We start from the raw sequence: 12,500 nt of genomic DNA on the forward strand, positions 1-12,500 counted from the left end.
TACCTTAAGGTACCAGAATTCTAACTCCTGGAGCGAGTATCCCTCGTGAAAGGGATATCGCGATATATCAGAGGACGTATTCTAGACACGTCACATGGCAATCTACGACCTGAACAGATATTTCGTCTCGTAGGAGGGAGATTGACGAGATACGAATTCGGGAAAGAAAAAGGGGAGCCGCTCCCAAGGCTTCCCAATCCCCCGATTCGTATGCGTGCCTGGCGCCAATCCTGGCGCCATCTGTATTCCTTTTTGCGTAGCTTAACAACTCGGTGTTTTTTCCTGTTTTTCTCGCAAATCTTGGATTTATTCAGCTTTTCATGGCTTCTTCGTCTTCGTTGGCCTCGGATAAGTTGAGTATAGTGTCTGTTATGTATAAATGTAGGCTCTTGGTAAAATTTTGAGTGATTAATATGATTAATCTTTGATACAAGAGCCGTAGCCTACCAGAGGTGTCCTGGACACTGTCACTCGCTAGGTATAAATTAGTTAGTCAGAGTGACATTCCTGGTTGTTTTGCTTAATAAATTTTAGCTATTTAGCTTTACATAGGATTTCCTTTCGTGCTTAGTATTATTTGGCGAAGTATTCGCCATTCTAGCCTACGCTAGGCCATGTAGCCTAGTCGTTTGGTCCTAGTACTTAATGCATGATTTTGGTTTTTCCGAGTGTAATTAAAATTTTATTGAAGCTTTAGGCTATATTTTATACATTTTAGACTGTGGAATATTTCCAAGATTGTATACGTGAGAGTTTCGGTGAATTAGGTAATCGATTCTCTTGGTGCCTAGGCTAATTGCTTATGGAGCCTTAGTATACTTTATTATTCTCCCCGGTTGCTTTCTTTTCTTCGGAGAAGGTATGCAATCCCTTTCCCTCTGTTTAAGCCTTGGGCTTATCCCTAAGTGGTTTTTTCCGAATTTATTTTCGATAAAACTATACTAGGGTGTTACTGTACCTTCCTGTTCCAGCAAAGTCTGGTTCAAAGAGGGACAGAACAACAGAGTTTTTAGTCTGAGTCCGTGTTGTCTGGCTTGGGGCAGAGTCCCCCTCGCTGACCTAACACTTACAAAGGGAGCTTAGCTCCCTTAGGTCACTATCGAAGGTTTCTGTAAGTTATGATTCCTTCTTTTGTGATCGACCAGACTAAGTCCTGTTGCTGTTCTCGGGGAGGATAAAATCTTCCCTTGGGAGTAGCAATGCCTTCCTTGCTTTGGTGCTCTGGAAGCTGGCAAGTATTGCTGGCCCTTTCCCTTAGATCTCCCTTAGGCTAAGACAAAGTTCTTGGCTGCGAGTGATCTGTCACTAAAGCAAGGTTGGCAGGACCCTCTTGTCCCTTCCCCCTCTATCTCCGTAATGGCCTAGCCATTACTGTACTGTACCTTGCCGGCCGGCAGAGCTGGCCGGCAGGGGTATTACTGTACTGTACGTCATTCTACTTCTGGACCTAGTATAGGTTGGGATGTGGAATTGACTAAGCCCATTGCAGGCCGGCAGAGATGCTGGCCGGCAAGGGTCTTATGTTTTCGAGTGCTGCCCGGACCTCTCTTGGTCCCTCATCCATGCCTGCCGGCAGAGCCGGACGGCATTGGTCAAGGAAGCCTGAATTAAGTTTCTCCCCTTCCTTATATGCACTCTTTCGGTTGCCGGGCTCGGGGGGTTGTGTACACTCTTATCCCGGCATCCATTCTATTTTCTTCTAGTGCTGTACCTGTCCCGGCTGCCGGCCTATGAGGCCGGCTGACGACCTATGAGGCCGGCAGCCGGGCAGGTGTAGTCTTCTGGTTCTTTTGCTGCCGGCTGGCATCGGTCTTGTACCTTTGCCGGCCGGCTTATGTCAGTCCTTGTCTGCCGGTCACCAAGAGTGTGGCCGGCAGCTGGGTACTACCTTGTGTAGTTGCTGGCCGGCAGTCATTGCCGGCCAACACTGGCTGTTGCTGGCCGGCAGCTACTGCCGCCGGCACAGGCATTTAAACCAGAGGGCTGCCGCCCTATAGCTGTTAAGTAGTATACTTTAAAGCTAATTGTGGTGTGTGCCGGCCGGCAAAGGCAGGCCGGCACACATCCTCCTATACTGTACTAGTATTCTTCTGTATAGCATATACAGTAAGAAGAAAACTATAGTAAAAGTTTAGGTACAGCACTGTATCTTCTAACACTATTGTGTTTTCTTGCACAGCCCTTTGCTGTTGCCCTCAGACAGGAAGCAGAGTTCTTCCCCGTCTATTATCCAGGATTTTAAAATCATTGCCTAGGTGTGAGGTCCACCTGTTTCCTCTGGAAACCTTGCATTGGTTACTCTAGTAGAGATAAACCATTTTTGATTTTATTATCTGGAAGGCTGCAACAATGGGTTGTGAGGGAAACACAAGTGTGTGTCTTTCCTTTATGAATTGTTATGCTATACTATGCATATCCAGTGATACATAGTTCACTTGATACTCATGGAAATTTTTTTCTCTTTACAGGAGGACCCTCCGAAGTGCGGAAATGTTTTCTGCAATGTCCGCAGCAAGAACCACTGCGGACATGAGTGTTGTAGGAGACACGCAGCATGCGCTGTCTCTAAGGATGATATCCAGTATTGGGACCCTCAGGTATGTACTGTATGCACTAACCTGATTACTGAGGCTTTTGATTCCCCTAGAACGGCGGAATCAAGGGATATAGCTAGGGAAAAGCTTCGTACTTGGGTAAGGGGCTTCAAGAAGAACACCTCTGGCCCTTATCTTCCAAGTGAGAAGATGAGGTCGTATCTTTTTCCCCAGGCATCAGCTGAAGCAGTGATTCCCCAGCCTCAAGAGGAGATCCCTCAAGATCAAGTCCAGGTGGACGAGGATGTCGCAGATGCGATGCAAGACATCCAGTTGTGTGACAGGATGTCTGACCTGGACGAAGGTTTGGAAGAAGACCTCCTGGCAGAAGGTCAGGATCAAGATCAAACCCCGGATGTCGTAGAGGATGGGGTCGACGAGGTGTGGGCTACTCCGGTTCAGATGCCGGAGCCCATCCCCTCAACATCGGCTGGTCTCCCAGTAGAACTGGGACAGGCCCTCTCTTCGATTGTTGGAATGATCCAACAAATGCAGAAGGAGAATCAGGAGAAGGCGGCTGCAATGGAACTGCGTATGCAGTCCCTAGCAGAATCACATGGGCCCCAGAAAAGGCTCAATGTGAAAGACCCTCCCATATGCTCAGATGCTAACCCATGGAGGTATGCTGAGCACATGCCAATGACGACTGGTAAGACTGTCATTTCGGATAAGCTGGGTTCAGTTCCCCTAGAGGAGGTAGAATTCTGGCCCAGCAAGGCATCATATCCGGACTGCTATGTCCGGCTGAGAAAAGAACCAGCTTCAAGGGAGGAGACAGAGCCGAAGGAGGTCATTATTATGGACCACGCTAAGGCTCAAGCCCTACTTTCATCCTCGATGAAAGAGAGGGGCTTCTCGAATTCGAAGGTAGCTGCATTGAGCAAGAAGCTCTCTTCCTTTGTGTCCTCTCCTGATAGAGCCTTCCCCTTTTTACAAAAAGGGTTTGCGGCTGTCCTAAAGGCAGTCGAGGCCGGCAAGCCTTGCCCCTCCCTGGAGGAGTGTAAACCCTTGTCGCTGGCTCTGCCTATGGACCACAAAGACTGGAAGGATGTCCATCTGACATTCTCAGTGGGAAAGTTGGAGGCTGATATTGCCGGACGGCAATTCGGCGAGGACCTCCCCAAGCTGCCCAAATCTCTTTTACGAAGAGAGTTCGAGACCAAAGAAAGACTGGCTGCCTCAATGTCTCATCAGACCACTCTTGAGACAATGGCAAGTGACCCTAAGGTCCATGAAATGTTCATGGTAGTGGCTAAGTCTCACCTAGCCACAGTGACGAAGGACCTTTATGGCTTCATCAAGGCAAGGAGAGCTTGCAGGGAGATCGTGTTCGCCGGGGCTTCGGTGAGACACGAACCAAGGAAATTAATCTCCTCCAACATTTGGGGAAAAGACCTTTTCCCTACCGATGTGGTCAAAGAGGTTCTTGATAAGGCCGCCGTGGAGAATAGAAACCTTCTCCAGAAGTGGGGCCTGGCTATCAAAAGAAAATCTTCCCCGGATGAGGGTCCTCAACCAAAGAGGAAGAATATGAAGACTAGGCTACCATTTCGGCCAGCCAAGCCTTATAGACAGCAACAGCAACTGCAATTGCCTTTGCCTCCAGTGCCCCAGATGGTGGCACAAACCCCGACTGCCTTTCAGTGGGTACCCCAGGCTGTGCCAGGTCAGTCAACCACATTCGCCCCAACGTTCGAAGGACAGTCTTCTTCCTTTCGTGCAAAACCTAGAGGAGCAGCCAGAGGCTCGTCTAGGCGCCCCTCAAGGGGAAGGGGATTCAGAGGTGGTCGTGGTCAGGGAGGCAAGACCTCAGGACGGCAGTCCAAGTGAAATGATACCGGTAGGAGGGAGACTGATGAAATTTTGGGATCGCTGGACCTTCGATCCCTGGGCCCAAAGCCTACTCAAGAATGGACTGGGTTGGAGCTGGTACAGCACTCCACCCCCATGCCTTCGGTTTTTCCAACACTCCACCCCCATTTTGGAGGAGTACGTTCAAGAACTGTTGGAGAAAAATGTGATCCGAAAGGTGAAGTCCATCAAATTCCAAGGGAGGCTGTTTTGTGTTCCCAAGAAAGACTCGGAAAAGCTCAGAGTCATTCTGGAGTTGTCACCACTCAACAAGTTCATAGTGAATTGCAAATTCAAGATGCTAACACTGCAACACATAAGGACCTTACTGCCCAAGAGGGCATACTCAGTCTCTATAGACTTGTCAGACGCCTATTGGCACATTCCAATCAGCCGTCGACTCTCCCCCTACCTAGGGTTCAGGCTACAACGGAAACTGTACGCCTTCAGAGCCATGCCATTCGGGCTAAACATAGCCCCAAGGATTTTCACGAAGCTTGCGAGCGCAGCTCTCAAACAATTACGCCTAAAGGTAATTCAGGTAGTAGCCTACCTGGACGACTGGCTGGTGTGGGCAGCATCCGAGATCGAATGCTTGCAAGCTTCCAGTCAGGTGATCCAGTTCCTAGAGTACCTAGGCTTCAAGATCAACAAGAAAAAGTCTCGACTTTCTCCATCCCAAAAGTTCCAGTGGCTGGGAATCCACTGGGACCTTTTGTCACACAGTTTCTCCATCCCAATGAAGAAAAGGAAGGAGATAGCGGGCTCTGTCAAGAGACTTCTAGATTCCGAAAGGATATCAAGACGCGAACAGGAGAGGGTACTAGGCTCTCTCCAGTTTGCTTCAGTGACAGACCCAGTGCTAAGAGCACAGCTAAAGGATGCAACCGGAGTTTGGAGAAGGTATGCATCAAACGCGCGAAGAGACCTGAGAAGACCAGTGCCGCCTCGGCTACGTACTCTTCTCAGACCTTGGTCCCAAGCCAGACATCTAAAGAAGTCGGTTCTTCTTCAGCCACCTCCCCCGTCGATGACGATTCACTCAGACGCCTCAAAGGAGGGATGGGGAGGTCACTCTCATCGGAAAAAAGTCCAGGGGACTTGGTCCAAGCTATTCAGGACCTTTCATATAAACTTTCTAGAAGCTATGGCAGTGCTCCTTACCTTAAAGAAAGTCTCCCCGCGTCACTCGATCCACATAAGATTGGTGACAGACAGCGAGGTGGTTGTGAGATGCTTGAATCGACAAGGGTCGAGGTCACCACCTCTCAACCAAGTGATGTTAGCCATTTTCCGATTGGCGGAAAAGAAGAAGTGGTACCTGTCGGCAGTTCACCTTCAAGGAGTCCGCAATGTGACAGCGGACGCTCTATCCAGGTTCACACCGATAGAGTCGGAATGGTCCTTAGACGCAGGATCATTTTCCTTCATTCTGAATCAAGTCCCAGAACTGCAAATAGACCTCTTTGCGACGAAAGACAACAAGAAGTTGCCCCTGTACGTGTCCCCGTACGAGGACCCCTTAGCGGAAGCAGTGGACGCAATGTCCCTCGACTGGAACAGATGGTCCAGGATTTATCTGTTCCCTCCTCACAACCTTCTGTTGAGGGTCCTCAACAAACTGAGATCCTTCAAGGGGGGTAGCGGCAATAGTGGCCCACAAGTGGGCGAACAGTATGTGGTTCCCCTTGGCGTTGGAACTACAGATGAAGTTCGTGCCGCTACCACATCCAGTTCTGACCCAGCGAGTCTAGAAGTCGACTGTCTGCGCTTCATTACAGAAAACCCAGACCCTGCAGCTCATGATTTTCTCGCCCTAGCGGTGAGAAAGCGTTTCGGGATTTCGAAAGCCAGCATAGACTTCCTAGAGGAATACAAGTGCAAATCGACTAGAAGGCAATATGAGTCATCTTGGAGAAAATGGGTGGCCTTTGTAAAGGCAAAGAATCCGCAGGAGATCTCAACAGACTTCTGCTTATCTTTCTTCATCCACCTCCATGGCCAAGGATTGGCAGCTAACACGATTTCAGTGTGTAAATCGGCTTTGATGAGACCCATTTTATTTGCCTTCCAGATCGACCTAGGTAACGAGATCTTTAATAAAGTTCCGAAAGCCTGCGCTAGGCTCAGACCTTCAGCACCTCCAAAGCTCATCTCATGGTCTTTAGACAAAGTTCTTCATTTCGCCTCCCTGTTGAGCAATGAAGAATGTGCGTTAAAGGATTTGACGCAAAAAGTTATTTTCCTATTTGCACTCGCGTCCGGGGCCAGGGTTAGTGAGATCGTAGCCCTCTCGAGAGAGGCAGGTCGTGTTCAGTTCCTGGATGGGGGGGAGCTGAACCTGTTTCCGGATCCTACGTTTCTCGCCAAGAATGAGTTACCCACCAACAGGTGGGGTCCCTGGAGAATCTGCCCTCTGAAAGAAGATGCATCTCTATGTCCAGTAGAATGCCTAAAGGTCTATCTTCGTAGAACTTCAGACTTCAAGGGTAGTCAACTATTCAGGGGAGAAACATCAGGCTCAAATTTATCTCTGAATCAACTCAGAGCGAAAATGACATATTTTATTCGCAGAGCGGATCCTGACAGTACACCCGCAGGTCACGATCCGAGGAAAGTTGCCTCATCCCTAAATTTCTTTAATTGTATGGATTTTGAACATCTCCGTTCATACACGGGCTGGAAGTCTTCCAGGGTGTTCTTTCGCCACTATGCGAAGCAAGTAGAGGAACTTAAGAGATCTGTGGTAGCAGTGGGTCGTGTAGTTAACCCTACTGTTTAACTCTGCGAGGAACAGTGGTCTTAATTGGGACGATTAAGTCCAGGGTGAGTGTGTAGGTACATACTATACTACAAACTAAATGAGGGCACCAAGTGCCCATATAGACTGTTCCTTCTTTCAAAGGTGAACCTTGCATAAGTTCAGACATGTGTGCCAAGCGTTTCTAACGCTAATGTGATTGATTTGTAATACAGATTTTTTATGACTTGATACCTTGGTATCTTATTAAAGTGGTGTTTAATGGTTTTTCTTTCAGATAAACAAGTTCTGTTTACTATCATACTTATGCGTAAAGTTTTGGGTTACCCTCTTTTATATAAATATATATATTTGTTGTTAACCTGTCTGTTTATTTTCTGTCAATAAACTTGTTCTTGAGAACCTTGCGTCTCTTTCACCTATGTCAATTTATTGGTATACTTGAGCATTTTAATTCTATGTATCTTATCTGGGATAATTCTGATAGAATTGTTCTGTTATGCAAGCTATGTTGCATTGGTTTATGTAAGTCCCCTAATGGGAGGACTCCGTCCCATAAAGGGACGAGGGCGGTTTTATTAGTTTCTTCCTATGCGGATATAAACCTTTGTCCAATACAAGTATTATGCGGATTACAGGTCAATATATTGACGCAGTGGTTCTATACAAACTATGCTTTACTTAATATAGGGCGAGACCACTATATTAGCTTGCCTGGTATTCATACATAGATATATGTACTCTTCGAGACTTTCCAGAGTCTAGTAGGACTCTTCCCTGTAGGAGGCAGGAAGCTCTAACATAGTTTATAGTTAGTTGAAAAGATGTATAACGGTAACATCTTAGGTCTCTAGGTCTAGTCGACTGGGAATAAATACCTCCGGGGAGTACGGCACGTTCTGAGAATCCACAGATACAGTAATGCTCTGGTACACTTCCATCAGGACGACATGGCTTGAGCCCAAAAAACAGATTTTGAGCGAAGCGAAAAATCTATTTTTGGGTGAGATAGCCATGTCGTCCTGATGGACCCGCCCTTGCCTTTCTAAGAAAGGGCTGTAGGACCCCTCCCTACATACAGTATCTGTAGCACCTCGTGTACGCTACAAGGAATACAGATGGCACCAGGATTGGCGCCAGGCACGCATACGAATCGGGGGATAGGGAAGCCTTGGGAGCGGCTCCCCTTTTTCTTTCCCGAATTCGTATCTCGTCAATCTCCCTCCTACGAGACGAAATCTCTGTTCAGGTCATAGATTGCCATGTGACGTGTCTAGAATACGTCCTCTGATATATCGCGATATCCCTTTCACGAGGGATACTCGCTCCAGGAGTTAGAATTCTGGTACCTTAAGGTAAATTCTCTGGGAATATCGCCGTAGTTGTAATATACCCTAGGAAGCTACCCTATAGGAACTTCCATCAGGACGACATGGCTATCTCACCCAAAAATAGATTTTTCGCTTCGCTCAAAATCCGTTATATATATATATATATATATATATATATATATATATATATATATATATATATATATATATATATATATATATATATATATTTATGCATATATATATATATATATATATATATATATATATATATATATATATATATATATATATATATACTGTACATATGGTATATATGTATATATATATATATATATATATATATATATATATATATATATATATATATATATATATATATATATATATATGTATATATGAGAGAGAGAGAGAGAGAGAGAGAGAGAGAGAGAGAGAGAGAGAGAGAGAGAGAGAGAGAGAGAGAGAGAGAGAGAGAGAGAGAATCTTTTAAAATCCTTCTAGACCCCAAGTCCAAAAACTGAGCGAATTTTGTTATGAGTTACGTTTTTCTGTAGGAATTTCTGCGAAGGAATTTCCCGTATCTTTTCTCTTTATATTTTGTTTTTTCCTCTTGAAGAAATTTAGATGTTTTCTGACAGCTGTCCATACTTCCATCTATCTTTACGTGTTTTTTTTTTATTTGCTCTCTCTTGGCAAAGATGAGTTTTTTCTTGCTCTTATTCTTTACCGCTATTAAGTGAATTCTTTCCTTGCTCTGTTATTTTTACCGTTATTTATCGAGTTCTTTCCGTTGCTTTGTTATTTTTACCTTTATTTAGGAAGTTTTGTTTCTTCCTCTGTTACCTTCACCGTTATTAAGGGAGTTATTAACCTTTCTCTGTTAATTTTACCGTCATTAAATGAGTATTTTCCTTGGTCTGCTATTTTTACCGTTATTTAGCTAGTTTTTTTCCCTTGCTTTGTTAGTTTTACCGTTATTGCGTGAATTGTTTCCCTTGCTCAGTTATTTTTACCGTTATTCAATAAGTAATTTCCTTGTTCTGTTATTTTTACCGTTATTGAGTTTTTTCCTTGCTCTGTAACTTTTACTGTTATTGTGTTTTTTTATTGCTCTGTTATTTTTACCGTTATTGAGTTTTCTCCTTGCTCTGTTATTTTTACCGTTATTAAGTGAGTTTTTTCCTTACTCTGTTATTTTTACCGTTATTGAGTTTTTTCCTTACTCTGTTATTTTTACTGTTATTGGGTTTTCTCCTTGCTCTGTTATTTTTACCGTTATTAAGTGATTTTTTTCCTTACTCTGTTATTTTTACCGTTAATGAGTTTTTCCTTGCTCTGTTGTTTACCGTTATTTCGTGAGTTCTTTCTCTTGGTCTATCAGTTTTATCGTTATTAAGTGACCTTTTTTCCTTGCTCTCTTCTTTTTACCGTTATTAAGTGAGTCTTACCCCTTGCTCGGTTATTATTAGCGTTATTAAGTTAGTTTTTTCCTTGCTCTGTTATTTTTACCGTTATTAAGTGAGTTTTTTCCTTGCTCTGTTACTTTTACTGTTATTAAGTGAGTTTTTTTCCTTTCCCTTACTTTAACCGTTATTAAGTGATTTTTTTCCTTGCTCGTTATTTTTACCGTTATTAAGTGAATTTTTTCCTGGCTCGTTATTTTTACCGTTATTAAGTCCCCTGCATAATTTTTGTTCTCTTAGCAAATATAGATTTGCAGTTTACAGAAAGTCTAACCTGGGAAAATATCACATGGAAAATTCAACCCTGCGGATGTGTTTATTTACGTTTTATTTATTTATTTATTTTTTTTTTTTTATTTATTTATTTTTTTTTTAAGTATACGGTAAAGTGAATTATTTACATTCATTTGTTTTTCATCATTTCGGTATTATGTTGGAATGAAATTCATTTTGAAATTTATTCGAAATATATAAGTGAAACTCAAATTATCTGAGATGTTTTAAAAACTCGGTAAATTTTGAATAATGTTGTTTATAAGCAACACCTTTCAGGAATTCCAATATATAGATTCCCTCTGAGCACAATTTGAGGTTTTTAAGTTTATTAATAACACTTTTGAATAGTTTCTTTTGGAATTTATTTGAACTATATAAATAAAACTCATATTATTATATTATTTGAGGTATTTAGAGACTAGATAAAAGTTGATTAATATTGATTATAAGCAACATCTTTCAGAAAATGCAATATACGAATTTTCTCTAAAAACATTTTGCTGTATTCAAGTTTATCAATAATACTTATGTATGGTTTCCTTTGTTGGTTTAGATCTCCTTGGATTATGTTTATCAATTTTGTCTGAGTAAATGTTTCCTCTTTATGTAATTCAACGCATAGTTTCTTTAAATTTTGGGCGCACACTTATTGATAATGATTTTGATACACAGGGAAAACTTTCTCCACCAGTGGGTGTTTTTATATCGTAAAAGACACGCTCTTGTACAGTCAAATTCAAAAGTGATAGACAATAAGTTTCACTGGGCTAATGAATATGATTGGACGTTCCAAACCTCCAAAGAGAAGATCAGCTTTTCTTCTTTGAATAGCTACTACTACTACTACTACTACTACTACTACTACTACAATTAATATTAATAAGTGCTTGAATCGTCAAAGAGTATTTCGAAAGAGAGTATAATATAAAACAAAGTATATATAAAAACAAATAAGAAACAGTTCACAAGGTATCAAAATCCAATCAGTATTGTGAAAGAAAGTATTTAGGCAAAAATCAATAATAGTTTCAAAAAGGCTATCTCAAGTTTTTCCTTTTATTTGATAAAAGCACAAACATACAATATTATTATTATTATTATTATTATTATTATTATTATTATTATTATTATTATTATTATTATTATTATTATTATTATTATTATTATTATTATTATTTTTAGTAGTAGTAGTAGTAGTAGTAGTAGTAGTAGTGGCTATTCAATGATGATAATATTACTTAAGCTACAAACCTTAGCATATAGCGGTCTTTAGTCTATCGGAAAAGCAAAGATAATGAAGATTTAATTCCAAAACCCCCCCCCCCTCTCTCTCTCTCTCTCTCTCTCTCTCTCTCTCTCTCTCTCTCTCTCTCTCTCTCTCTGAAGTCTTCGTTAAACGTTTTGCCTTTCTGATACAAATTCTATAGATACAAGGGGTTCGTACCCAAAATACCTTTCCATGAAGCCATCGCAATAAGTATCATTGTAACAAGCTTCGCATTTCCTATTTTCCATTCCAGAAATCACGTCGAACAACCCCCCCCCCCCCCATCAACGATCTCCCTCCCCCTCCTCCCCTCCCCCAAATCAGAGACCCCACATAAAAAGGGGGAATGAATAAAGAGCCGGTGTAACAGGCAATTTCAACTTCAACAAGGTTCTTCTGATGCGCACTTGGTAAACTCTCATCTGGAACACTGTGCCTGGAATGGCCAAACAGATCCAAGAACTGGGGAAAAATGGGAAATAATGACTGGATTGGGGAAATTAAGCGACAATTTGCTTTAGAGAGAAGGCAAAAGAGAGAGAGAGAGAGAGAGAGAGAGAGAGATGAAATTCCAGGTGTATGAATAGACTTAATCTGGAATTTTCCGATTAAGTTGGAATGACTCCCAAAACTTTGGAATATCTCTCACCTCGGAAAAAAATGGTATTGGGTGAGAGAGAGAGAGAGAGAGAGAGAGAGAGAGAGAGAGAGAGAGAGAGAGAGAGAGAGAGAGAGAGAGAGAGAGGTTTCTTAATTAAATCTTCATTATCCTTGATTTTCCGATAGACTAAAGATCGCTAGATGCTAAGGCCTAATAAATAGTGATAGATTCCATCAGTTCCTATGCAATATTTCTTATTGCGATGACAGTTTGTTGTTTATTTTGAGAAAATCATATATATCTATAGATCCTTGAATATTTTTTAAAGAAAAAATAGCAATCATAATGCTAAT

The sequence above is a fragment of the Palaemon carinicauda genome, chromosome 10, assembly GCF_036898095.1.
Source record: "Palaemon carinicauda isolate YSFRI2023 chromosome 10, ASM3689809v2, whole genome shotgun sequence".
Lineage (NCBI taxonomy): Eukaryota > Metazoa > Arthropoda > Malacostraca > Decapoda > Palaemonidae > Palaemon > Palaemon carinicauda.